Consider the following 19,536-nt stretch of genomic DNA (forward strand, 5'->3'; position numbering starts at 1 on the left):
CTGATTGAGCTTCTCAAATCTCTAGCTTCTCTAGATGTTTGCCCTTTTCTTACTCACAAGACTTAAAGCTTAGAGATGTAAGGTCCACATTGAGATTCAGGTCTCTTTTCATTTTGATATCCTGCCAATTTGACCAGGAAACCCCTGGGCAAAGCTTCAGTTCTGGGAACCCAGGCTGGGAAGCAGGCTTACAGGGAATATATCTGCACATTCCATCACAAAGGAGTTTCTTAATGACTAACACCTCTTAGTGATCTGTAAGAAACAAAGTCTACCTGAGCCCTACCCTTCTCTTGGTCTCTTGCCTTTGATTAGGATACATGTAATCCCAAAGATGATTCCAGCCTCTTCTTTTCCACATGAGAAAATTATTGCCAGGTTTGACAGTATCCCTAATTCCATAAACCACATGATACTTGACTGTATCAGTATTAGAAAATCAAGAAGCCCACAGTAAAACTACCTCTAGTTCCAGGTGAAAATATCACAGACAAGAAACTTTAGCAAATAAAACTCAAGAGACATTTTGCTCCCAAATTCACATTTTACAGATGAGAAAAATGAGTAACAGAGAGATTAAAATAAATTTGTCCAAATCAGACTTTCACTCATTGGTTTTAATTGTTTTTAGAATTTCATTTCTGTATGCATTTCCCCACAAGGAAGAAACAAGCAGTCATTTCCTTTCATAAAAAGAGAGGGCGGGGGGTGCGGAAAGACAGAAGCAAACAACAGAATTTATCTTTATGAAAGCAAATTCTGTAGATATTTTGCCAAAAAGGACACATAGTGAAAATGGATTAGTTCATTTGAGTGGTTTGTGGAAAATATATATTTCCTGAAGCAGGTGGTGCTATCAAAGTGAATAGGGAGAAAAATGTCGTGTATGAAAAATATTTTTTTCAAAATGCTATTTTTCAAGTCGAAAGGGAAATGACACAAAATCCTACCACTGACTCTGACAGCATATTCTAATGGGTTCTGGCTATATTTTAGAGAAACACACACCCACATACAAACAGAAACAAACATTTTCAAAAAGGATATGTATAGAAAACCCTGGAGGTTTTACATTTGTTAGATGGAGGGAAAAAAGAAAGACAAACGGCCTGCCAGATAATGAGATGAGTGAGCAAGTAAGTCATTGGAAACTCACAAAATGCACTTTTTTGAAACATTTCTAGTACTGTTGATATAAGCAGAGGGACATGGATGAAATAAAAAACCATCTCCTGGACATTTTAGAAAAATTCCAAAATTCAGCACTTTGCAAAAGTAGCTCCCTGGATTAAATTGTAAATTAATTTGTTTTTAGTATATTTCTATCTACTATCTTTCTTATTTGTCTAGTGTTTTTTTTTTCTTCTTTTTAACTAGTAAAATTTAATTCAGTAGGCATTTACTGAACTCTGGTCATAGAAAATGGTTTGAACTATGATGGACAGACATCCCAGGGCATTTGAGATTAGAAATGGTGGGAAATGTGCTAATTCGTAAAACTTAGCCTATTCCATTAAGTAATAAACTATATGGTGATCTGTAAGTGTCAGTCCCTGCTCTCCTGAGAGACCTGTTGATTCATCATCCTCACTGGGATTTTTCCTCCATCTTTTTATTGAAGTACAATCAATATACCAAAAAGTTCATATATCGTTATTTTACAGCCTTATTGCTCTTTCTCTTCTCCTCTGTTCATGGTCTTACCAATGTGTCTGTTGAAAGGACCAACTCACTTTTTCTTCCATCTGGCGTGGGTGTTCTATGTAACAACTAGAATAACAATTCTACTGTCTCACTTCCACTTGGAGAACTGCTATTAACAGCCATCAGGGCATGGGTACCCAGAGAGTAACAGCCAGATTTTCTGCTCCATTGTGCCCTGTTCTAAAGTTTTGCTTTATCCTCTGCCCCCCACTGCCTTTGCTTGAGGGCCCCACCTTTATCCAGGAGGTTGCTTCCTACTTGTAAGCCTAGTGAGAACTAAATCTCAGCTTTTAGTGAAGCTCCTTCTAATCTAGCACCCCTCCAATGAATTTCTCCAATTCTTTTAGTTTTTACCACATAATTTAGTACCTCATTAAATGTCTACATCTTCTGGTCTCTATTGTTTTATAAGTGATTACATAATGCATTACCTAGCAAATAATAAGTACTCGATGGCTGAAATGTGTACTTGAACTTGCCTCCAGGGTTACATTGTAATCTTGTTGGGACAAAGGGGTTAGGTAGTCTTCCCTACAAATCTGTGAAGGGTTTTCTTCCTTATTCCTCATATGAGTAAGACATTGATATCCATGTAATATGTCAAGGTAGGATATTCAGAAACATCACAAATACCGTTCCAAACCTTGCACCCAGTACACACTAAAGCACAACTTTGTTAGTTATAGATCTTAAATCAACATTGAAGATCTTTCCTCACCATTATCCTTAATATCCTCTGCTGGGTCCTCTGGACTCCTCAGTTCATCGGTTCTATTCTGACCTATTAAAAAAAGTCACTGATGCCAGGTAGTCTTATACTCCAATCCATTCTTCTCACCATGTTGTAGCCAGAGATGTCTTGTTAAAGTGACAGCAAAACTGACTCATGACCCTGTTTAACATTTCTAGTGGCTCCTCTTTGGTACCAATTCCACAATATGAAATTCAAGTTCTTTCATGATACCTTACCCAGACTAGGCATTTACATGCTCAAATGCCTACCAGATCGTGATCAGAAAAGAGAGCGAGCTAAACTTGTTGGTTAACATCTTGGGAAGGCAAAATTTCAGACTAAATGGCCTTCTCTTCCAGTTTGTACTTAGCAAGCAGAAACAGACTCAGTTTATGGCAATAAAGGCATTAATTAAGCAGAGTATGGGGAAATGTCAATGAGAATTGACAGCTGTGACTTCTCATTTAAAATATTAAGTAAAAGTTGCCTGCATTCCTTCCTCCTCCATCCTCTCTTTTTGCTCCTCTAGTATTTGATTAAATGAACTAGAATGAAAACATCAATTTACTCTAGTTAGAGGGCAAGACATTGTGAATTAATGAAGTCAGATCTGTGGGCAGTTTGATTCAATTCTATTACTTTCAAGTACTTATGATAACTAGACCTTAATCTTTCCGACACTGAGATCATTAGTACCATTTAGTGCATATGATATTGATCAGCTAAAAGTCATTTGTAACTAGCAAATATTTATGTACACATACATGTATAAATTCACATATATACATATGCATGTATATATAAACATGTGTATTGTGTTTATAGTAAACCTATATTCATAATTATTGCTAAAAGTAATTTTTAACTATATGTGTTCGTAACTGCCTGTTTTGGTTTTACAGAGCTTATTAACTGTTAACATTTCTTAAAATACTTTATTTCTTTGTGCATTTAAAGATGCCTTCTAAAAATATGTCACAATCTTTGATCTCTCTACAACATAAAACAGGATTTTTTAAAACTCAAATTTCAGTCCCACCTCTTCTTAATTTGGTGGGATCTGAATTAAAATGTTTTACTATAAGGAATATCAAGATAAATTGATGATGATATTTATTTCAAGAGACCTATGAGTCATATTGCTTTCTGATCTTGAAGATAAGAGTTTGGAAGCTGCATATTACTGGATGAAAATCTTGAGAGCAATAATGATACAAGCTTCATTACCTAGTGTCATGATTATAACAGTGAGGCTTTCAGTTTTAAATAGTGTTTATTGAAAGCTACCCAGATTGTGAGCATTTAATTGAATATATCAATTTTTAGAAGACCAGAATTGTTGTGTTTGCTCAGAAGCTTGTTCTAGAGAGTTCTTCCCCCAACACTAACTAGAAATATGTAATTTTTTTTTTTTTTTTTTCTGAGAAAAGCTTCAGGTAAAGCTGTAATTTGCTTCTGCAATCATATCAGTTACTCTGGCAAAATGCAACCCCAGATCTCACATGACAGTTTACAAATTAAAACCTGTAGAAATAATTAAAAAGGAGATATGTACAGGAGTGTAACGTGAAAATGTAAAGCTTCAGCAGTCAGCTCAGCTGAGTGATAACTAGACGTGAGGCACAAACTAATTGTACTTAACTATTTCTCATAGCGAAAACTGCATGCATGGAGGTTCAACAATAGGAAATAAAAAGGATGTGTGCCATATTTTGCTCTCTTAAAGATTTGTACAATAAAAGGGAAACAATACCAGGAAAGATATGGCAGAGGGTGGGAGGGAATGTTACTATTTTGGTATTAAATAAATTTTTGTTGATCATTTTTATCTTTCAAATAGTTTTATCTGCCCTTCTTTCTTTTGTATTCTACCTGATGACTGATTCAACAAAGGTTTATAGATCAACTATCATATTTGAGGCACTGCACCATAATCAGTAACTTGTTTTTCAAACTGGACTTCTAATTCCCTGGAGTCAGACTCTATGTCTTGTTTTTGTTTTCCCCTTCCATCCACCCTACAGCATCTGTACATGCCCGGGCATATGTTATGCATGCAATAATTATTCTAAAATAAATTAAAGGGTAAAGAGAGGTAGCCATTTTCCTAATCCTAAAGATCTTCTAGCACATTATCACTTAGCAGCATTCTATTTTTATATTTTATTTTATCTATTTTATTTTATATTTTATTTTATTTTATTATTTTATTTTATTCTGTAGTGTTTGCTTTAAGGCGCAGCCTAGTGCCGCACACACAGCCAGCATCTGATAAATACTTATTTATTTTATTAAAGTAGCTCTTTATTGTAAATCCAGATACAACTCTTAGGTATCCCAGTGAGATTTTTGACACCAAGAACCTGGACCCAAATTGGAATAACTGTCAGCAGCAACATTAATTGCCCCCTTCTTGGCAGCTGGGGTGTGAAAATTGGTGTGTAGAAGGAGATCGAAATTTTGGTTCATCCCAAGAGGTAGCCACCAGCCCATTAGGAGGACAGCTGTGTAGAGGCAAGTTTCATATCTGTCTGAACAGCTCCTACAATTTGAGTAAATAAAAACCTTAAATCCCTAGAACCAGCAAACTTCTTCAGGATTTTCTCCTAATCTTATGGAGCCTAATTGTGTCGGGCCTAATGCAATTTCTAATTGTGAGTAATTTACCTTCAGAAGCTCAGAGGACTGCATCTCAGTGAGTGTGACCATTCAAGGATTCTTGAACAGCACTGCCCATTCCTACTTTTGTTCCCGTATAGGTACCCCTTCCCCTTCCTAAGAACTCTTTCCTTCGTTTTAGGAGAAGATAAACAATACACATCTCTTAAGGATGAAAACATATAGCCCATCTCAACCATCTGCTTCCACTGATTACTTCCTCCTCTGAGCTCCTTCAGCCTGACCACCCACGGACTGCTTCTCATATATTGCTCTGTACTTTCCACTACATTTGTAATATGTCCTATCTCTGTTTCTCAATCGACATTGTAATAATCTAAGTTCAGAATTCATGTTTCTGTACAGTGTCTAATGTAATATAAGATACACAGTCTGTAATATGACTAATCAGGTGCTTATAGCAAGAGCTAAGCATAGAAATTATGATCATCATGCCTTCTGTCCCCCCCCCCTCCATTTACTGTTTATATATATTTGCACATCTAATAGTTTTTCCCCTGTAGTGTGATTGTTAGCCCTTTCTTACTGGAGTGAACTTCCTGAAGCAATTTAGGTATCTTTCTGACAACATAAGAGGAGACTCAAAGGGAAAGAACTACCTGTGGAAACATTCCGAGCTGAGGAAGTATTTGAACGAAGGTATAGAAATAAGAAAGTGACTAGGTCAGAGACTAATAACTATTTTAGTATGAAAGTCCAACAACAGAGTGGGCCACCTGGGAAAGTATAATTTGAAATGCATATGCAGAATCTGGATGACACTCCTTAAAGGAAATGGAGAAAGGGATACCTGTCCTGAATGGGGGTTTAGACTGCATGACATTCAATTTCCCAGTCTTCTAGAGACCTTGATTTCAAGCACAGTGCAGTGGTTAATTTTATGTATCAGCTGGGTCATGGGAAGCCCAAACATTTGTCCAAACATTATTCTAGGTATGACCATAAAGGTATTTTTGGATGAAATTAACATTTGAATCAGTAGACCGAGTAAAGCAGATTGTCCTCTCTAATGTGGGCAGGCCTCATCTAATCAGTTGAAGACTTGAACAGAACAAAAGGCTAAGTAAGGGGAAACTTTTCCTGCCTGACTGCTGAGCTGGGATATTGGTCTTTTCTGGCATTTGAACTTGGACTAAAACGTTGGCTCTTTTGGAGTCTAGCACCTGCCAGCTTTTGGACTGGAACTTCTATCACTGGGTTTCCTGGTTCTCTGGCCTTTGGACTTGAGCTAGAACTATACCATCAGCTCTCCTGGATTTTCAGCTTACTAACTGCTAACTGCTGATCTTGAGAACTTGTCAGGTTCTATAATCACTAGAACCAATTCCTTATATTCTCTCTCTCTCGCTCTTGCGCTCTCTCTCTCTCTCTCTCTCTCTCTCTCTCTCTCTCTCTCTCTCTCTCTGACTAATACAGTCAGCATTGTCTTTTTTGGAAAGTGCTGCTTTCTGACCAGAGGGGATCAAGGCATGGGGAAGCTGGCTTCAGCCCCAGCCCAGTCCATCAAACAATGCCTCCAGCCTTCCAATTGGACTCTTTGCTTCATTTATTCTAAGAAGGAAAATAAGTTTTGTCTTTTTCTCCTCTGTTCTTACCAATCTGTCCTTTGTTATTTGGCAAGAGCTGGTAGCTTTTCTTGTGGTCTGACTGGATCTGAAAATAACATGGTTATTTTTGTTTAAACATAATAGCAAAGAAGAACTTGAGCTTATATGCAATTTAGCCTTATCAAGCCCAGACATATTTGTTTGTATACAATCAGCACGCCTGAGTGATGTCAGAAGAGCTCTGAAAACAATATATTCTGAAGCCAGAGTTGTTAGTGGGTGGAACCCTCCCAAATAATAAGCATTGTACACAGGATGGGAACTAGAATGAGTTATTTAGTCCAATACAACCTGCGTTAGACTATACAGCTTGTCATACGACTCAGAAACAAAACAGGAAAAGGGAAATAAATGAAAGAGAATGGGCTAAAACATGAAGGAAATTATATTTTTGTGGCTTTCTATAGGCACTCAGTTAATAATTGCTGAATGAATTATAACATTTAAAATAATAAAATTACATTTATACATGCATTTATGTGTGTGTGTATATATATATAGACACATTGAAAGATGGCATATTGGAGATATTACAAATACATTCATCTAGAAGATTAGTGTTATCGATGAATTTGTTTACACTGAGATATTCAGGATGCCCAAAGACCCCTGTGATAGTCTTGGTCTTTCTCTTTCCTGGTGTTGTCTTCCCTAACCTCCCAGTGTGTTAACCTGAACTCTCTTTATTGCACATGTGCTCCATCCCATATACTCCCAAGCTGCTTCCGCTCAAATGGGACACGTCCAAGCACAATGATGGTGGCAGAGTTCTTTCTGAACTTGTTCTCAGACAAAAGGACTACCCACATCTCAGGAACTATATTTCTAGTAACATTACTAGATTTGTTCCAAATTGCCTTTGCACATAAGTATAAGAAAAATTAGAGAACAGCTAGAAATGAGTAAGTGCTCTGAAAATGAAATGCCCTTAGTCTGTCAATGGTGTTGGCAAAATATAATATTCTGCCACCTACGGCTTCCTGCCCCAACCTCTCACCTTTAAACACACCCCAGGGGTTGATAGCTACAGTTAAAAGTATTAATGGATGTTTAAGTGAGTTTTATACCTATTTTATAGCTACCACATGAAAACGACACTTGTAAATGATAGAGGAGATGGAATATTAAGAAACTAAAAATTCAGAAAGTTTGTTCTAAGAGTTAGAGCTTCACAGGAGAAAGTTCTTTTGTTCTTTAGACCCATAAGCAAACAAAATATAACCACCTGGATAGTTTGTCTCAATTATCCAGTTTTCTATATTAGTAAATTTTGAAATATAATGTTAATTCTTAGGCCCTCCACCAAAAGATCAGATTCATCAGGTTGCAGTAGGGCCATGGTTATCTAAATTTGAAACAACAACAAAAACCTAAAATATTTGGATTAAAGACAGCAGAGAAACCATGCTTTGAGAATAATTATAGCCTTGTTTTACTCCACCACTCTACTTTCATTTTGAATTGATTCAGTGAATTTCTCCTAGGATAAAGGATAATATCTTAAAATTTTTAACCAAAAGATTTTTGGAGTTACTTTTTAGTGACTCTAGTATCTTGCCCGAGCTCTGCATTTGCTGACTCTTACTATGAGATATTCCATTAACCAATCAGATCTTAGTTTTTTTGTTTGTTCATTTTATATTTAATTATAGAGAAATGACACTATCTAGCAACCGTGATTCTCATGTTGTTCTGATAAATAATGTTTATAGAACTGCTTTGGAATTTTTAAACTGCTCTACAGAATTAGGAAATTGCTCACATTATGAATACGTACACTGGTGATTCAAGGAAGGAAGAATTCAGAATACACCTGGCACTTGATAGATGGTAAGCTGGTACAATGGAAGGTAGAGGGAATGGAAACCTTCCCTGAAGAGCTCGTAGTCCAGGACACATTAAACAGCCATGAAATAATAGTAACAATGAGTGACAGTGTATCATTCTTAACTATTTCTAAAAAAGGAAAGAATTTGAATTATGGTAAACAGTGGATTGTATGGGAGGACATTATAAATGAACTGGTTTATAAGGTAGGACTTCTGAAAAGGTGAATTTGTTGCTAGGTAGAGTGTTAATGGGAACATTCTAAGTGGAAGAGAAAAGTTAAAAAGGCATAGCGATAGAAACCAGCACCCCAGAAAGCATGGAAAGAGAAAATAGCGAGAGAGATGGTTTGAATCTCAGGAAATCAGAAAACTATTATCTCATCATATTCCTTACCTTGAATATATTCAGGCTGCACACATATCTACAAAGATTCCTTATTCGTTTGACTGATCAACTTGCTAAAAGTCCCAATCTATAGGTATAAATCTCTTTGGTAATAGCATTTATAGCAATATAATACATCATCCAAGGAAACCTTCCCATAAAGGTGGTGTTAAGTACAGCCCCATTAACATTATGGATTTATTGACCTACTGATATGTTTAAAAGGTCTCTATTGTAAAATTAGTGAATATGTAAATAGTACTAAGTACTAACCTGAAGGAAAGAACAAACAGATTTAAAAAAAAAAATTTCTTGCTAGTGGATTTATATGCTTCTTTTCCAATGTGTCTGTCATATTTTTTTCTGGTAAATTTTTTCAATATCTTTAAACTTTTTATATAATTTTCTATCAAAAATCAGGGAAAAATCCATCAGACACCTTAAACACTTTTTGTTTGTTTGTTTTTTCCTGTACTTTACACAAGAGCACAGAAGAATATTTTTCTCTACTTTGAGCAAAATGATTTAATAGACTTTTTAAATAGAATGTCAAAAATAAAAGAATAATTTTAGTAAAATGGCATGAGAACTACACGTATGGATTGATCCTCTGATAGGCTATTTACTCTCCATCTCCTCATACACTTGCTAGGTGATTCATGTAAGTGGCCAAAGTGTTAGAGACCCAAGTTGCCTACTTATCAAATCAAATGGGCAAGATGCTCTTAGCCCTCCCGCCTCAACAATCCAAAACTACAGGCATGAAAACACTTTAATGACTATTTTAGTATCATTTAAAAAATTATTTTATCAAAAGGGAAAGTGAAGTCTTACTGACTGTTGCAGGATGTAAGGTGATAAATTAACAGTTGTAGAGTACCTGAAAAAGAAGCAGAAGGCTTTAGGACTTGACATCTGATGGCAAAATGCAAGCTTTCTTCTTGAATCTTATTACACAAATTCCCACTGAACAAAAGGGTTTTGAAAAGATGCTTGGATGAGAAGAAAGAGTTGTAGGTTCGCGTTAGGAGATAAGGGCTCAAGTTTTGAATCCTTGAACTAGTCACTTTACATTTCTCTGCCTTGTTTTCCACATGGGTAAAGTGAAGTGCCTGTGTCAGAAGATATCTAAAGTATTGTTATATGAAGTTTCAGAGTAAATTTAACACTGTGACTGTGCTGGTCATTAAGATACTGTCTCTCAGCTCTAAATACATCTTCCTATTCTCTTCTCCCAGGTGTCACCTGGGAAGGAGGGGACAAAAAGGATGGAAGAGGAAGAGGCTCTTGCTTATGTTTTTGTTCACAGAAGCTTCTTACTGTAGCAGTGCTCTTCGGTTCCGTTAGCAGTTAATTCCAACTTGAAAAATTTTATCTCCACTCCCAGGACCAGCGCCATTGTACCTCCTTAGACATTCCAGCATTTTATAGACTACTATTTCCCAGTTGTACAGGCCACACCCCTGCCCTTGCAGCTTCTGAGGCAGCAACTGGACAGTGATCCCTTCTTGGAAGTCTGGTTCTAAATTTGTGGGTCCTCCATTTTCTGGGTTCTAACAACTCCAAACTCTTTTCCTGGGGCACAGGAGTGGAAACTGCTTCCTACAGTGTCTACTTCTGCATTGTCTCAGTGGTTTTTTTACTTTTTCAGTCCTCCAATATCTCTTTAACTAACTTGCTCTATTACATTCTACTGTCGAAATAACTGGTGTGCTTTTGGTTTTCCTAATGGGAGCCTGATAAATTAGTGGCTAAAAACAAATTGGAGCATTTATAATATTAAAAATATTTTTAACTGCCTATATTTCCTTTTATTCGGGATTCTGAGACCCCATACCCTTCTTCATGAGCATTCTTTCTATAAGATGTTATGTGAGCAGAGGCCCTTTCTCTTCTACCATTGAGTTCCCACATGTATCTTTGTCATTGAAGTCTGTCCATTGCTAGAATTCTCCTTCTACAAGGTTTTTCTTCTATCTGCACCATGGAAGCAGGTCAAATAGTCTTATTATGAAGATTCTAATAGGTTAAATTATAATTACTCTTAAATCAGATCCAACAGGATCCTTAATCTCTTTTCTTTTTAATAGTGGTAGATTTTGTGAATTAGAGGTGTTTTGCTGTGGGCTGACATTTGCAGGCAAAACTAACCAGGTAGCCATTATAGCCACAGCCAGGAATTAATGTGCAGCAGTCAGCAAACCTGCCTTATTTCAAAACAAAAGCCTTCTGAAATAATTGGCTACTTGCTGCAGCCTTGCTACAACGGGTAGACAGGGAGGCATGTGGGAATTGGTAAGCTTGGGAACACAGATGCTCCTCTCGTAGTGTGGCATTATTCATATGCCCTGAACCTTCTATTCTGAATGTTGGGTGATAGTTCAGGAAGATAATGGCCTCTGCCCAGGATCTGAATTCCTAGAGGACAAGAGGTGGGAGCACTGGGACTTCATTATAAGTTGGTCCTCTTGTAAGTTTCTGCAGCATGGAATTGGGAAAACCTTTCACAATTGACAGGGACTTTTAGTTCATAGCTTGTATTAATGTTAGAATCACACTCCAACTTGATTCATTCATACAGTCAGTCTGTCTGTATGTGAAATGTGGGACATATATTCTGAAAGATCTCAATGTCAGTGTTATTTCCAATAACTTCATAAGCCATGACATATCCTATAAATTTAATTATGATGATGCACTTTCAAGAGTTCCCCTTAGCAACTGGAAGGGGCAAAAATCCTTTGTCAGGTCACATGTTCAAATATTAAATTCAGAGAACATGGCTGACTGAATTATTGACATCATTTAATCCTTTCCAACTATAAAAGTCTAGTTAGGAAGACAATACTAAAACAGTGAAAGTTAAATCACAATTTAGATAGGACTAAATATCTGGCATTGGCCAGACTTATCAAAGGGGCTCAAATTTAGCACACAGAGTTTTCGAAAGAATTCCTGGAGGGGAAAAAAAGATTTTTGCTGTATTTGAAAGAAAATTTTCTAACACACCATACACCTTGCTGCCTTTAATACAGTTAATTTCTCCTACACCTTAAATTCTCTAGTAGATTATAAACTCCTTGATAGAAGTGACACTGGTTTAAAGTAAAAGAACCAGGAGGTCATCCTTTTCAGCCTCTCCCTAGATGAGTATTTGGCCTTCTACTTTATCTTCACTTAAATATTATTTAGGCTCAGCTTGAACACAGTCCTACTGTGCAATTCACTAACCAATAAAGCAAACCATCCAGGTGCCTTAATTTTGCTTTTAGAATGAGAGCATCTAATCTCGTTTATTACAGAAGTTCACTTTAATACAGCTTGACATGTCTAAAGCCTTTCTTTAAAGCTGAACATCCAGTCTGCTTTGTGTTCTTTGTCAGGCTATGCTTGAAAATTCTTTGTCATCCTGATCATTTTTCTTCCAGGTAATTTCCAGTTTTCTGGTGTCCATATTCATCTGTCACACCTTAAATTTTATATAACCAGATATTGCTACAGACAACACTAACTGATTTATTAAGAACTGACCATGTTTTGGTCACTATTCTCTCAGGCTTACCACATTAACATTTCCCAAAGTGCCATAAACTAAGGTGTTAGGGTCCTTATTTTTAAGAATGAAGGACATGACATTAAGAAAATGGCCCAAGTCCAGTTACTGGCCAAAGTCTTGCTGAAACCAGAATGACGTGACAGACGTATATACATAGTGCTGGAGCCAGAAAGCCAGGAATGCTCTCTGTCCAGCATCATCTAACCTGTAAGTGTATATAACTCATTTTCATGCCCTCACAGTAACTGGCCTCATGCCTTGAATAATATATCTTCTCGAATAAATAAATGAATAATTGTGTGAATGAGTAACAGTGACAGCAAAAATTGCCTCTTTAAGGCCATCAACATGCAGAAGAAAATTCAAAGGGATTTAAGCAGATAAACAAAACACTGTCTTTATTATGGTCCTTCCCCCTGAATTCCATGTGCAACTGCCTGGTTTACATTTCTATCTCAACATGTGTAAATTAAAACTCATAATTTCCCCCAAATTTCTTGCCTGTCTCCTCATCCTCTGTCCTCACCTCTTTGGTTCTTTACAACAGGCTCAATCAGTTCTTGTTCTCAATGACTTCTTTCTCACCTGCCAATTCTAATCTGTCAGCCAATTCTATTCTCGCTTTCACCATATCAGTCTAGGACATATCATTTTCCTTGGATGATAACAATAGCTCTAACTGGCCCCTCCCTACCTCTGCTTCCTGGCCCTGCTCTGAGTTCTCATTAAAATGTTTATTTATAAATGTAAATTTGATCTTGCCACACCCCTATAACACCTACAGTGACTTTGTATTTAGTGTGACTCCAGACCTCTTACCTAGAGCTGTAGTCTTATCCCCTAACTTGCCTGCAGCATTCTCCCTCTTCCTTGCTACCTTTCACTGTCTTGTTCTTTCCATTCCCACCTGTGTCAAGCTCTCTGCTGACTCAGGGACTCAGAAGCTCTTTCCTTATGTTTATTATTCTTTGGTTCTAATCTTACCTGTCACCTCCTCAATGAAAGCTTTCTGGAAAATCTCATCTAAAATAAATTTTCTATGATTTTGTCTCCTTTTTTTTTTTCAATCTAAAATTCTTTTTAACAATTTAGGGGTTTACCTGTGTTTGTTTGGTTTTTGTATGCTTCATCCATTTGCATGTGAACTTTAACAGGAAGGGAATTGTGTCTGATTTTCCATGTGTGTTGATATAAACTAGACCCCTTTTAAAGTTGTTTTCTCTATAGAGAGTTCCACTTTGACACAATTACTAAACTCTTAGCTCTGCCCATGCTTGGTCCTATTCTCCAACAGAGCACTGAGGGTGGAGAAATACTCAACAACTTTTTCTCAACATTTTTTAACTCCTACACACACGCTATTGAGTGCCTCATCTTTATGAGCTTTGCATGATGATGCTATTACATCTAGTTCCTTGCTGCCTCCTCTGTTGTAGTTGGTACCCTCCTGATTCCCCTCCCCCTGGAGAAGGGCTGGTCCCTCAAAGCAAGCAGCACTATTCTGATTCACCACTGTTATGGTATCTATACTGAGGTCACTTCTCCCACGCCTAGAATTCCTGAGAAGTCACCTTCACTCACCTAAGAGAGCAAAGATGGTTCCCCTGTGCTCTAAAATGCTTTCCCCTCTTCTATCTCCCCACCTCCTACCTTGAGATTTCCCCCTGTATTTTGATTGGTACACCCTGGGTCTCTCACATGTCCAGTGTGCAGTAGCCAGACTCAACTGTTTTCCTTTCATTAGTTATCCTAGATAAATATTTATATTTTTTAACATATCCATGTTAATTAACTCATGCATGATAAAGGCAGTAATGAGTTAATTGCTGAGTAACAAGATTACATTTTAACAGGATTTGTCTTCTCCAGATAGGGCTACCGTCCAAAGTTTAATAATATGTACTTTGGATATAAGAAAAATTGGGGGCAACAGAAACTTAGATAAGTCAAAAATCCCATCTCATAGTTTCCACATAATTTACCTATGCCCAGAACCACAAGTGGCACTTCATCTTTTTGCCTATTTTATGCATAGAAAATGGAACTGTGTGCTTAATTTGCTCAATTTTAACCAGAAATTCATATACATAAAAGGAAAATTGTATCCAGAGAATGATCAAATTAGTTGGAGTCTGTGGTAAATTAGCGTTTACTGGAACCAGTGTTGAGAAAAGGATGTTTTGGGAAAAAACTCAGCAGGTAGTTCTTTAAGTTGTGGTCTTTCATTTTCAAAGAAGTTTATAATAATGGAATTGAGCTGGAATACAGTCTTGCATGACCTGCCCTTATTCGTGGGTAGGTCAAAAGGCAGTCATTCTTGATTTCAGGTCAAGTAAAGGCCACTTTCACCTTTATCAAGTAAACTCTCTGACCTGGAAAATTGAAAAAATTCATAGCCTATAGAAGCCAAATAAGGGTCTGAGTTGTTTCTCATGTACAAAAAATGCATATCACTAACAGCTTTAACTAAGCAATGGAATAACTATATAAGTATTTATATAAGTCTCAGGAAAGACTCAGAGCTTATGAATGTATGCGTTCTCTCCCTCCCTCCCTGTCTATCTCTCTTTCTCTCTCCTTCTCTCTCAACATATGACCCGAGCTAAGCAGCAAGTTATCCTGACATTTCACTTATCTTTCCACTCATTTTCTTTGCCAGAAAGGGATTTGCCACACTTGCAGCAACAAAAGACAAAACCATCTCATCTTCCTGTAGCTTGCAGCATCCCTGGGGAAATGTGTGAACATGGTCAAATGTTTGAGCTTCTTGAGCTGATGGGGAAAAGAGAAAAAAATGTTTCTTTCAGATGCTAGGGACTGCATGAAACCCTTTAACAATGATTATGTTGCAGAGGATGGTAGAGAAAGTTGGATGCATGCAAAGCCACATAAATGAAAGAATTGACATGTGCCAATGAGAAATTTAAAACCAACAGTAAGTGTACATTTTTAAAAACATCTGGGAGTGACTGCTTTTGTTTTTCAATGTTAGAAAATTTTACCTTGGAGACTCTTAAATAATGTTATGTGTGAAATCAATGTTTCTAATATTCCTTAGTGGAGAAAAACATAACAAATGCATCACACTTTTACATACTCCTACTTCAAAAAAGCTTTAAAAACTATTTGGAAGAAAAAGATTATAACAATTTTAAAGGCATTAGAAAATCCAAGTAATTTTGAATTCATACAAGTTTTCTATTTAACACAGGTATGAGACTAAAGAAGAAAACTGAGGTACTAACACATAATGAAGATGCAAGTTTTTACTTAAATGTTGTTATAATGGGATTCTGTTAAATTGAAAAATGCCGTGGTTCTACTTGAAGCATAACAACTTACTATAGTGAAAAACTAATATAACCTAGTTGACTCATAGCAACAACTAAATATTTTTTATCTCATTTTATGTATTTATTTTTTATTTCCATCTAATTTATATGTTTTTATTCTGTTTAAATCACTTACAGTGATAGTGTAGTTTTCCATACAGCATCTTTTAGGTACTCCACAGTCTGTGCTACTGGTTTATTAATTTGTCCTGCACCTTACTACCAGGATTAGAAATATAAATGTAAACAGAATTAGAATTCGCCATGCATGGAGAATTGCTAATTGTTCGAGATTCCTAGAAATGGATATTAATAAGTAGTAATTATTTACCATGACTTATCTATAATGTGATAATCATATGAAACATTAAAATGCAACCATCGATTTAAAGACATTAAATTCAAATTGACACACTTTTGCTGTTTGAATGATCTGTTTTAACTTCAGTAGAGGAGTTTTAGTTTTAGTTTTTTGCACATATCTCTCATGCTGAGATTTGAACAAGATTGAGTAAAAGCTGGAGCATAGAGACTCAGACTCAAAAAAAATGTTTGATTCTTATAGGAAAGATCCAGTGTCTAAAACTGCAAATCATATTTGAAGAAATGTTTTTGAAAAATGTCCAAGGCAGCTGCTAGACCAAACAGAGACAAGAGATATTCGAGTTTGAAATTTTCTTTCTTTTTTTTTTTTTAAGAAAAACATGAAATTTAGTAACTTTTTAAATTCGTAGTTTAAAGGATACTTATATCCTTTTAGGAGTTATGTTTATAAAGAGATGTCAAAGTAGTGGCATTTTAATCAATATGGTAACAGCTATCTCAAACAAGCCATCAGACACTGACTGATGGAGCCCCTTTCTAATTCTTCTGACCATCTAAGTGGCCAGGCAGCAATACCAATATTCTGAAGTTCCCAAAGAGTGTAGTTGCATCTAAACTTGAAACTTGTTTTTATTTTGAGTTACTTTTTATATTTACTGTTTGAAAATTTTAAGTCTATTCTAAAAGGACACCATGATTAGACTAACATGTAACAATAAGATAAAATGAACTTTTCATTTTATTAGATGCTTGCAGAGAGGTTACATCAATACAATATTTATCTCATGGGTTTCGTTTTCTAGAGTGGTGGTTATGGTGAGTAAATAAATGAAAAACTTTACTTAACATTAATCGGGTAATCGGTAATTAATCAATATTTACCAAATAATACTTGGCAAGACTCTGTGTTGAGCACCACGAGGAACACAAATAAATAGCAAAGACTTTAAGCCTGGGCGAGGATAGGGAGGCCACAGGGCTAAAGCAACATGCCAACATGGATTGTGCGCTCCCTTCTAGACCTGCTCTGGATTCTGGAGACCATGGAATTCCCTTTCTAAATGGTCCTAAGTCTACTTCTAGGTACTGCATGGGCCTTTTCCCAGGTCCATAATGCTGGATAGTATTTGGGGTGTGCAAACCCTTAGACTTGAAGGATAGCCAAGGGTCATTTAAGTAAAAAGTTTCTAAGAGATCAGGCATATGGACTGGGGGATTTCTTTACAGTGTGTGACTAACAAAGATGGGAAGAAAAGGCAGGTGATTGAGAGCCTAGGTTGAGGCCACTTTCCCCACACCTCCACACTCAGACAGAGCTCTGAGGTGTCTGAGAATTTTAAATCCAGTTTAGACTTCCAGGTTGTTATAAAGGCACACTTGTATGATATAATAATTCATTTAACGTTATGTTAGCCTAATCTATAACTTTTAAATACATGATAGACATTAGGTATGTTGTATCCTTGCCTTTGTCCAATAAAATTTTTTGAAGGCTCTGAAAGTATTGTCGTTGTCTACAAGAAGTTTACATTTCAGTAGATGAAATAAAACATATAAAATATTCATTGTGCTTCTAAAGGAGCATAAAATCAGAGTTCTTTAAATCCAGCCTATTAGATACCAATTTATTCTATTCTTTCAGTATAAGTAAAGAATTCTTATCATGTCATGTAGCTTACTTAGATCCTGAAGGAATACTTTGTTCCGGGTACTAGTTCCTCCTGGTTTTCTTTTGAGGATATTCCAGGATTAGTTCAACATAATGTCTTCAGAATATGCAATGTTAAGTTTGTGTATAGGTGTGTGTATGCATTAACATAAAAATCTAAATTATTTCAGGAGTTTAAAAAGTAATGGCTAAAGTGATAGCCATCTACGGTGAATATCTTGGCTACACATATTTAATATATAAAGCTCATATGTGTTATTAGATTGTCCTAGTTTTATCAGTATATATATATATATATATACATATATGTATATATAATACATATATGTATATATACATATACAGATATATATATATATATATAGGCATATATACACACGCACATGTATATATAATTAAACATACTGCATTTAAAAAGTTGTTTCTATAGGTTTGGAATAACACTGTAATATGGTCTAACTACTTTTGATTTTAAAAGAAAAGAAAAATAAATAATAAATATTATTGAAATCTTATACCTTAGATATGGTCACTGACCCACAGCATAAGCAAATATCATTTTTAACAAGTACTTTTCATAGCAAACTTTAATATGCAAAGCATGTGCCTACAATCTACATTTATACAATAGAGAGAACAGAACCAAAAATAAGAGATTTTGCCATTGAAATATATATATTTTTTTTTAATAAAAAATGTATTTAAATTGAATGGGTCTAAAATTCAACTGTCTCCTAATGCCTTTACTAGTAGGCCAGCTGTTCAGGCCTTGTAGGTAAATAACTAAATGTTTTTTAAAAACACACAAATACGTATTTAACCAATAGACTGGAACAAATAGAGCCTCAATGGGCTATTTGAAGCTTGGGACAATTGGAAAATTATTGAGCTGGTAGCCCACTGTGGCTCATGTTAACATTTTAGAGCAGGTTAAAAAATGCTAACCTGAGCTTACTTTAATGAAAGTCCTTAATGTGCAAGATTAAAAAGTCATAATGGAACATTATTATAGAGGGGGCAACTTGGATTAAAAGTAGTTCAGGTAATGTTTGTTAAACATGCCTTATCACACATAAGGGAGAAAGAGCTTAAGATTGGTTTAAAAGCAAAATAGAGTATTTTTAAACACTTTTCAGTATGCAGTTCCAATATATGCAGATTTATTTGTATGTATGTATTTATTTATTCATTTGTTTTTATTTTTTATTATTTACAAGCATTTATTTTTGTTATTTTGAGTACTTCAAAAGAAATTTTGTGAAGCAGTTTAAAATATTGCTGAAAAATTACAGGTTTGATTTCATGTTATGGATGATTTGTTTTCAAGTTTATGATCACCTGTTAGTCTCTCAGAAGGCAAAATATGCTTAGAGTAAGCTTCTTTGTTAATAATATTAGAAATATATCTATATTTAAATAGTCAAGGATAATTTCAAAGTTTGGACCCATTTTTTAAAATATTAACCTTTTTTTTGTTCTTTTGTATATATAAGAAGAATTTCATGCACTAGGCATGGAGATATCAGTCTGTGCATGCATCATTTATACTATCTTCAGTCTGCAGCTATGTTTTTGGAATTCTAAGCCTTTCATCCATTTTGTGAAACTTTGTTTAATTAATATCAAAAACTAAAATCTCTAAATCCATATAACCCGATAGATGTAAACCATAATTCATCACAGTATGATAAAAGTAGTGAGGCACTAAGGAGGTCTCC

This window comes from Pteropus alecto, unplaced genomic scaffold (genome assembly GCF_000325575.1).
Source record: "Pteropus alecto unplaced genomic scaffold, ASM32557v1 scaffold146, whole genome shotgun sequence".
Classification (NCBI taxonomy): domain Eukaryota; kingdom Metazoa; phylum Chordata; class Mammalia; order Chiroptera; family Pteropodidae; genus Pteropus; species Pteropus alecto.